Here is a 9,037-nt window from a genome sequence, read left to right on the forward strand (position 1 = left end):
ACTCACTTCCTATTATTTTTCTAAGGCAAAATCCCACATTCATATATTTATCTTACAAGCTTAGTGGGTATTACATGCAAGACGGCAAAGTCATCACCTATGCCTCTAGACAACTCAAAGAGCATGAATGAAATTACCCCATTCATGACTTAGAACTAGCAGCGGTGGTCTTCGCTCTAAAAACATGGAGGCATTACTTATATGGAGCCCAATGCAGGATTTATACAGATCACCAGAGTCTGAAATATTTCTTCACGCAGAAAGACCTAAATATGAGACAATGCAGATGGCTCGAGCTAGTCAAGGATTACGATTGCGAAATCTTTTATCATCCTGGGAAAGCGAACAAGGTGGCTGATGCTCTCAGCCGGAAGTCCGGTACCACCTGACATCGCTATTCTAAGTTCGAGGACGAACTTTCTAAGAGGTATAGGGTACTGTAACACCCACGAAATTATAAGATAGGTATCTGGGTATCATTTTTCTTTAGAGCATAGAAATAAAAAGAATAAGAGAAAAGGGAAAATAGAAACCAAAAAATAGAATAAGAAGAGGTGAGGGCAAGGATTAAACCTTGAACCTCCCACAAATAATAGAGATAAATTGATGTATGATAACCACTAGAATAATGAATAATATATGGATAGAAAAGAATGAAATTTTAGTTAAAGGTGAGAAGGAAATAAAAGAAAACTAAGAAAAAGAGCAAGAGAAAACCAAGTTGCTTACTTCCTCTTCCTCTTGGTTAAGAGAAGAAGCAGGCAAAAGATAAATTGCCAACTTCTCTCCCTCTCTCTATTTTCATGGGAATTAAAGGAATGAGGGAAGAGAGGAGTTGAGGGAATGAATGAAGACATGTTCATTTACAAAGGAATAAATTGATTGAGAGAAGAAAAAAACAAGAGATTAAATTCCTTTTTTTTTCCTCCTTCCTTCTCCTTCTTCATTCTTCACCGAAACCAAGAGCCCCTTCCCTCTCCTTATTCCAAAAGCTAAGCTAAGTTCCTCTCCAAGGAAACTAAATTTCGAGAAGAAGCCTTCAAGTTCTATACCTTCCAAGCAAGAGAAGCAAAAGGAGGTACAAGAAGAAGAAGCTTTCTCCTTCCTTGGCACTTAGGATACCTTTTTCCTTAAGAAAAACCATAAGCGAAAGGATGTAAGTTTCCCTCACCTGTAGTACAATAGCTTGTGTATTTTCTATGAGATTTGGTTACCTAAAAATCTAGGATACCTTCATGAAATTTTCAGCCAAGACAAGACCAAAAAGAAGGACCTAGGAAATGTAAAGACCTAAATTTTGACATGCTCAATATGCTTCTTGTAACATGTATCTTATGGTAGGGATTTATCTAATGTTCATATGCTAGAATGATTGGTTAGAACTTAGGGTCATACCCTAGACTCTCGGCCAAACATGAATAAAGGAAATAGGTAAGTAAAGACTCAAACCAAGCATGCTCCTTTTTGGTTTATGATATGTGCCTCATGATGAGAAAGTTATTAACATGATATGCTCATATGATGATTAAACTTTATTCCATGCTCATAAGTATTCGTCCATGATAGGATTAAGGGCCTAGAAAATTGTTAAACCAAAACTAATCTTGCCATGATCCTTCTTAAGACAAGTTATGAAATTAATATGACATGCTCATGTTGTAGTGTGGTTAGAACTTGTTTTTAATGCCCCATGAACTTTCGGCCACAACAAGTTTATGGGCCTAGGAAACTTAGAACTCAACCTAATTATGCTCATGATGCTCCTTGTAATAATTGCTATGATATTGGTTTAGGGTTCCTATGTTTTTATGATACTTGAAACCTAGTTCCAAGCCTTAAAGGGTTTCAACCACAACAAGTTTAAGGGCTTAGGAAACTTGGAACCTAACCTAATTATGCTCATGATGTTCCTTGTAATCATTGCTATGAAATTGGTTTAGAGTTTCCATGCTTTTATGACACATGAAACCTAGTTCCAAGCCTTAAAGGTTTCGGCCACAACAAGTTTAAGGGCCTAGGAAACTTGGAACCTAACCTAATTATGCTCATGATGTTCCTTGTAATCATTGCTATGAAATTGGTTTAGAGTTTCCATGCTTTTATGACACATGAAACCTAGTTCCAAGCCTTAAAGGTTTCGGCCACAACAAGTTTAAGGGCCTAAGAAACTTAGAACCTAACCTAATTATGCTCATGATGTTCCTTGTAATAATTGCTATGAAATTTGTTTAGGGCTTCCATGTTTTTATGACACTTGAAACCTAACTCCAAGCCTTAAAGGTTTCAGCCACAACAAGTTTAAGGGCCTAGGAAACTTGGAACCTAACCTAACTATGCTCATGATGTTCCTTGTAATATTTGCTATGAAATTGGTTTAGGGTTCACATGCTTGAATGTTGTTCTTAACCCAATGTAATGATTGATAAGATTCGGCCATGATAAGATTTATAAGCTTAGGAAACCTAGAACCTAACCTAAAACATGCTCATGATGTTTCCTTATGATATATGATATGATATTGGTTTAGGGTTCACATGCTTGTATGTTGATTTCTAACCTAAGTCACATCTATATGTTTCGGCCATTACATGACATTAGGGTTAGAAATCTAAATATGATTTCCCATGTATCTCACATGCAATGTTTTATAATGTGGTAAGAGCTTGTTATGCTTCTATGTTTAATTATGTATACTTATGATCTATGTATGTTGGTAACCCTTATGCTATGCTGTGTGCCCAAGATATGCATGCTATTTATGATGAGCTGTGTTCCCAATTTATGCATGATATTACGATGAGTGTGTGCCCAAATTATGCATGCTATTTATGATGAGCTGTGTGCCCAAACTATGCATGTATTTATGATGTGATGTGTGCCCAAATTATACATGCTATTATGATGAGCTGTGTGCCCAAATGTTGTATGGTATGATATGATAAGAAATATGATGTGCATGAAATAATAAGAACCATGATATGTATGACATGCTACTTTACTTTATATGGCTTGCACCAAGGGTGGGCTCCATAAGCGCCCCGGGGTCGATGGACTAAGAAACGGGCCTCGTTAGGGATGAGTTCCTAAGTGCCCCTAGGTCGATGGACTAAGAAACGGGCCTAGTATGTATGCCTTGTAGGGTTCAAGACTTGCTACCTTGGACCTACATAGGACGCACGCATTTATGTATGTGGTACAAGACGGGGGCCCTAATCATGTTATGATTATGTTTAAGTATGTATGTAATAAGTTTTCAAAAGACATGTTGCATATATTTTTCATGATACATGTTTTTGAAAGTCATCTCGCATAACACTTTATGATTATGTTACGATATGCCATGATGCTTATGTTTATGATATGTTATGCTAGGATGCACCTTATGATTATGTTATGATATGCCATGATACATATGAATTATGTTATGCTAGGATGCACTTTATGATTATATCATGATATGCCATAATGCTTATGATTATGTTATGTTATGCTAGGATGCACATTATGATTTACCATGATATGCCATGATGCTTATGACTATATTATGTTAAGCTAGGATGCATGTTATGATATGCCATGATACCTTACGATTATGTTACGATATGATGCTTCTATACATGATATGATTAGTTGTCTTTATGTTTTATGCCTTGGAGATTAAGTTATGCTATATGGTTTTTGTGAGTAGGAAAGGATCTTACTGAACCTTGTGTGCTCACAGCTTACTTTCCTTGTACCACAGATAAGGGCAAAGAATAGATGTACTAAGGGAGCAGCAGGAGGGGGGCAAGAAGGACGTGTGTAGTAGTGACTCGGCTAAAGAGAAAGACCTGCTTCTAGTTAATAAGAATTATGTTTATATCGTTCTTTTATGACTCCATGACATTTCATCATGCTCTTTAGTATTATGACTTAAATTTATGTTAAGCATGTTATGTGACTCATATGATAGGTAGTTAGTGATGATGATTTGAAAAGTAAAGAAAAAGTTTTAAAAGAAAAAAAAATATATACTATAGATAAGACTTCCGCTGTTTTAAGAAGAAAAGATAAGTAACCCTCGTCAGCTTAAGCAGGAAGGGGCGGGGCGTTACAGAGCATACACCTATGATCATATCTAGGAGGAGGATGGAAGGGGGTCAATCGGCTAGGGGGGCGACGCGATCCTAATCTCGTTGTGCCCTAGATCGGATCCCACCGATCACGTGCAAGAATGGCCAAGAAGGCGATCGCTCCACCGGGGAAGGCTTGGACGGCATCAGCACCTTCAAGAATCTGGTGACGGTCCTCAGGCGATGCTCAGGTGACGCGGTGAGGCCAAGAATGTCGGGGAAGAAGTTGCCCTCCGTCGATGTCGGGGGCGTCGGATTGTCCGAGAGAGAGAAATTGAGAGGGAGAGGAAGAAGATGAGCGCTTCACTACAAGAAAAACCCTCATAGACATCGGTGGAACAATAACGGTTTTAAGCAAAAACCGATGTCTTTGAGTATTTTACACCGATTTTTTCAAAAATCGGTGTCTATGAGCTCAGATTTTCGCTCATAGACATCGGTTTTTTAGCCGATGTCTATGAGCACCTTTTTTTTTTGTTAATATACACCGGTTTTAACAGCAGTTTTTAAAACCCGGTGTTAATGAACCAAAAATAATAATTTAATTTTTCCACCGGCTACACTTCACAAAATTCCCTCCAAACCTAAACCAATATCGCGCCCCTTCTCTCAAGCCTAAACCTAAACCTAAACCTCCGACCATCTCTCAGCCTCATCTCCCTCTTCCCCTTCGATCCACGCCCCTTCCTTCTTCCCCTTCGATCGACGTTTTTTCCGGATCGACGCCCTTTCCTCTCCCAGGATCAAAATGCATCTGCTTCGGTCCTAAGCTCGTCCGATCCTCTCTTCCTCCTCCTCCTTCCTCTCTTCGCTCTTCCCGGCTAAGGTAGGGGCCGACGAGATCCGAACAGCGAGAGGACGCCCACGACCACCATGGCACGGTTGGTCGGCAACGTGAGGGAATCCGAAGGAAGAGAGAACAACACCGAGATCCAGGAGCTCGTACACAGAAGGGGCATCGACTTACTTCCTCCTATCCCTCCCCTCCCGCTATCTCCCCTTTTGCGCCAGATCTACCTCTTCGGCAATCACGACCTTGCCTTCGTGGGCGCCCTTTCGACGGCTCCCCCTTTGCCACCACCTGGAACGGGAGCGGTGGTTCGAGGGGGAGGGGTACGAGGCGATGCACGTTCAAGGCAGGCGGTGGAGCGGCGACATGGGCGGCCGATTTAACCCTAAGAAAGGAATGGCGTTTGAGGGTTCTATCTTCGACGCCGGGCCGATTTTTGAGTCCTATGGCGTAGCTCATGGATAGGCAGGTCGATTGCTCGGATTTTGAGTTGGCCATCATCATCATCTCCCTGTTGCTGGAGAAGGGACTTCATCATGTCCGGGAGGTGAGTCAGAGTTTCACTTTGTCTGATATGTGTTTGGGTATTTTTCTTGACAAGAAAGTTGCTCAGGAATTTATTTTTTTTACTATAATTTTTAAAGGAAAATTATGAGGCGTTTGTCTCAATCTTGATCTATGTATGTATGTATTGGGAAAAAAAATCTAAACTATCTTGATCAGGATGAACTTGGTTTGCGAATACAAAAAGTTGTTTGCTTTGTTGTTTCTTTGGGAGTTATCAGTAACATCAAGAAATTAAATGAAGCGAAAGCGGTTTCTTTACGAGTTATCAGTCATGTTTCACGAGGAAGCATGGTTTTATAAATTCTCAGTTTATATCTTAAAGATTAATCATTTTTCAGTTTCTGGAATGTCTGGGGCTGCAAGTGAGAAATTGTCCTGATAATTTCATACTTCAGATCCTTGAATGGCTTATCTTTTTCCTAGCTTGGAATTATGCTACTCCATCTTGTCCTGCATCAACATCATTTTCTCATATGACTGACAGTTACATCTGCTTTGACTTCGTTGTCAGTGGTTTATCAAGAGGCAAAAGAGAACTCTTTTTGAAGTTCTTGAGAAGGTGAAAGCCAGTAAAACTAGAAAGTTCATACCTAAATTGGAGCACTCTTTCGACGTGCATGGTATCCGGAATAGATGAATTACTGTAACTCTGTGATCCATTGTGGTTTTTGAAGAGTTGATGATTCTCGGCTTCATCTCCTTGCTGTTGACGTTTAGTCAGGACCAGATCGCGAAAATCTGCGTGCCAAAGGCAGTTGCAGATTCTATGCTGCCATGTCGCCCTGATGCAGAGTCAACTGGCAGAAATAAAAGGCGGCTGCTCACGCTGGTGCTGACGGAGTCACACCTGAAGCGCAGGATTTTAGCTGCTGGTGGTTCAGTGGTTGAATGCCCCCCAGTGAGTAGTGCACAGCAACTTCCAATTCTCTGATTGTTTGGTTGAAAATAATCTATTGTAAACAAAATCTAAGAAGCTTTCACTAAAATGTTCAGTTGCGATCACTTGTAGGAAAAGGAGCAACTGATTACTTCCACAGGCTTGCACCAGTTGCACATTCTGATCTTCTTTTTGGCTGTGTTTCATGTGGTAAATAGTGCTCTTATAATGGTCCTTGGAAGAGCAAAGGTGAATCTGCAGTGACAGAGTAGTGGATTACATTATGTATCATTCTGAATAATTCCATAGCATTGCCTGAGGATGATTTAGTTTAGCTATTGCAGTATCCACTTTGCATTGATAATCTTCTCTTGGGCAGATACACAGATGGAAGGACTGGGAAAAGGATACGACATCGGCTGAGTATGCCTTCACGACTGGTATATATATGTTCACTATTCTTTGTTTTTTTGTCCCAGATTTGCATCCTTGGATCCTAGTTTGAGTGGTAAAAGTGCAGAACCAATATATCGTGATGCAAAAGGTTTGAGTTCTCTGACACAGCATTGAATTTGAAATTTTTTCATGTACATTTGGAAGCCCAGATTCTACCGGTTTTGTAGTTTTATATTTGCATGTTTCTGACTGCTGAGTGACTGAATTATTTTCTGCAGGGAAAGCTATTTCAAAGGAAGAGCTACTGAAACCAAAGGAGGAAGAGAAACCAAAGGTATTTTTCACACACTTCATCTTTGATTTGGTGGTCATGTTTACCATACGTGTCAGTTAATTCCCAAGAGCTATATTTTTTTGTTTCACTTTTATTGTTAGCTATATGAGCACAACATGCTATGCTTTTGATTTATTATTACAGCTATTTATCAGAAAGGAGAATTATTGGTACACTTTTGATTGTTTAATTATAGGCTCTCTTAGTTGGAAGCAAGTGTAGTGCTGATTGTGTAGGAGTGATTTGTAACCCTTATTATTATTTATTAGTTTTTGCACAATTTTTTATGTTGGATCCATTGCTGTCTAGTTGATTTTTATTTGCTCTTTTTGTTTCTTTAAGTTCACTTCCATTTGCAATCTCTTCATATATTAGTGACTAATGGTTGGTTGCTGTTCCTGGATTTGTTATAGCGCTATTGGTTGTTTCTACTAAAGAAAGTTAACTTTTATCAGGAATATTCTTCTGTGATCTTCCTACACAATTGGGAGACTTTGCAAAACCAAAGTAACTAATTTATTAGGTTGAAATGATAGATAGATGAGTGATCTCAGTCTTGGCATGACTAACATTTTTTTTTTTATGTTCAAAACCTTTCATTTTGTTTTGTATGGTTCTCTCTAAGAGCATGGACCTAGTTATCTTTTGACAGCTGAATATGATTCTTTTACTTCATTTGTAACTGCAAATTCAACTTTCTGATACCTTGTGAACCACTGAAGATCCTTATTGCAAGCATTGAAGTAAGCATTGATGTGGTTGAGATAAATGATGAATATGTCTCTTTTTAAGCATTCAAATTAGTCATCTTGTTACCTGGTGCTCTTACTACTTTTTCAACTATGATTTTTTATCTTGGTTTACTAATATATTATTTATGTGTTTTTACAGTTTACAAATCTCAAGTACTCCAGAGTTGAAATTGATGAAGTGCGGTTCGAGTGTGCTGAATGCATGCTAGATTACATTTGAAGTGCGGTTCTACTTTGATGTGCTGTTAAAAGAATGTTCTACCTTGATTATGATATCTATTAGCTTTTGATGTAAAAAGAATGTTTGTGTATTTTATGGATACTGTTGTAAGAAGAATATTTATGTAATTTGTGAATATTTGTATATTTTATGGATAATGTTGAATGAAGAATATTTGTGTAATTTGTTAATATTTGTGTATTTTTTTGTTACTATTTCGGAAATCAAATTTATACTGTTAAAAAATATTGATATTACATCGGTTTTCCACCGCTGTAAAACTGGTGTTATTAACTAATATTACATCGGTTTTACACCGTTGATGAAACGATGTCGTTAAGTGATACTACATCGGTTAATAACCGATTCGAAAACCGGTGTCGTTAAGTGATACTACACCGGTTTTAACCCGATGTCTAAAATGACAGACTTTTAACATCGGCTTCATAGACATCGGTCGAAAATGAAATAGACACCGGTGGAAAACCGATGTCTATGAAGGTTTTTGTTGTAGTGCTTGTAGCTTGCCTTCCCTCCTCAACGCTCCACCATCAGTTGTGTCGGCGACACCAAGAAGCGGAGAGGAGAAATCGCCGATGGTGAGGCTCGGGATGCGATGAACAGGGGAAGAAGGGAGAATCGGGGGGAACAGAAGAGGAGTTCGTCGTTTATAAGGCTAACCTTAATCTCTACTTAGGTTAGCTTTAATTAAAGCCTAAGTCCATTCCTAATCAACTCCCAGTTATTTGGGTATTCAAAACTGGCCTCCAACTAGTTCCACCGGTTCATCCTCTCTAAACGAGTCATACGAACTCCATTTAAATCATGAAAAATTTCTAAAAATTTCCAAAAAATCCAATAAGGTTATTTCTCTAATAACATTATTTTATAATTATTATTTGGGTATCGTATTTTACACTGTGTTCTTTTGTCCTCTTCATTGTGCCTTATCTCTAACTGATACATCTGGGATCATCATCGAGCCATTT

The 9,037-nt window shown here is 38.7% G+C and overlaps 1 long non-coding RNA gene across 2 annotated transcripts; it reads left to right on the plus strand.

Moving 5' to 3' along the window:
- Positions 1–6,291: 6,291 nt before the first annotated feature.
- LOC122039564 lies at positions 6,292–8,005 on the plus strand. Of its 2 annotated transcripts, XR_006128237.1 has the most exons (5): positions 6,292–6,367; positions 6,479–6,595; positions 6,726–6,890; positions 7,021–7,076; positions 7,968–8,005. It is a non-coding gene; the product is annotated as an uncharacterized LOC122039564 (long non-coding RNA). The 2 variants fall into 2 exon arrangements; XR_006128236.1 differs by lacking the exon at positions 7,968–8,005 and having other exon boundaries at positions 7,021–7,077.
- The last annotated feature ends 1,032 nt before the right edge of the window (positions 8,006–9,037 follow it).

This window comes from Zingiber officinale, chromosome 2A, assembly GCF_018446385.1.
Source record: "Zingiber officinale cultivar Zhangliang chromosome 2A, Zo_v1.1, whole genome shotgun sequence".
NCBI classification, from domain to species: domain Eukaryota; kingdom Viridiplantae; phylum Streptophyta; class Magnoliopsida; order Zingiberales; family Zingiberaceae; genus Zingiber; species Zingiber officinale.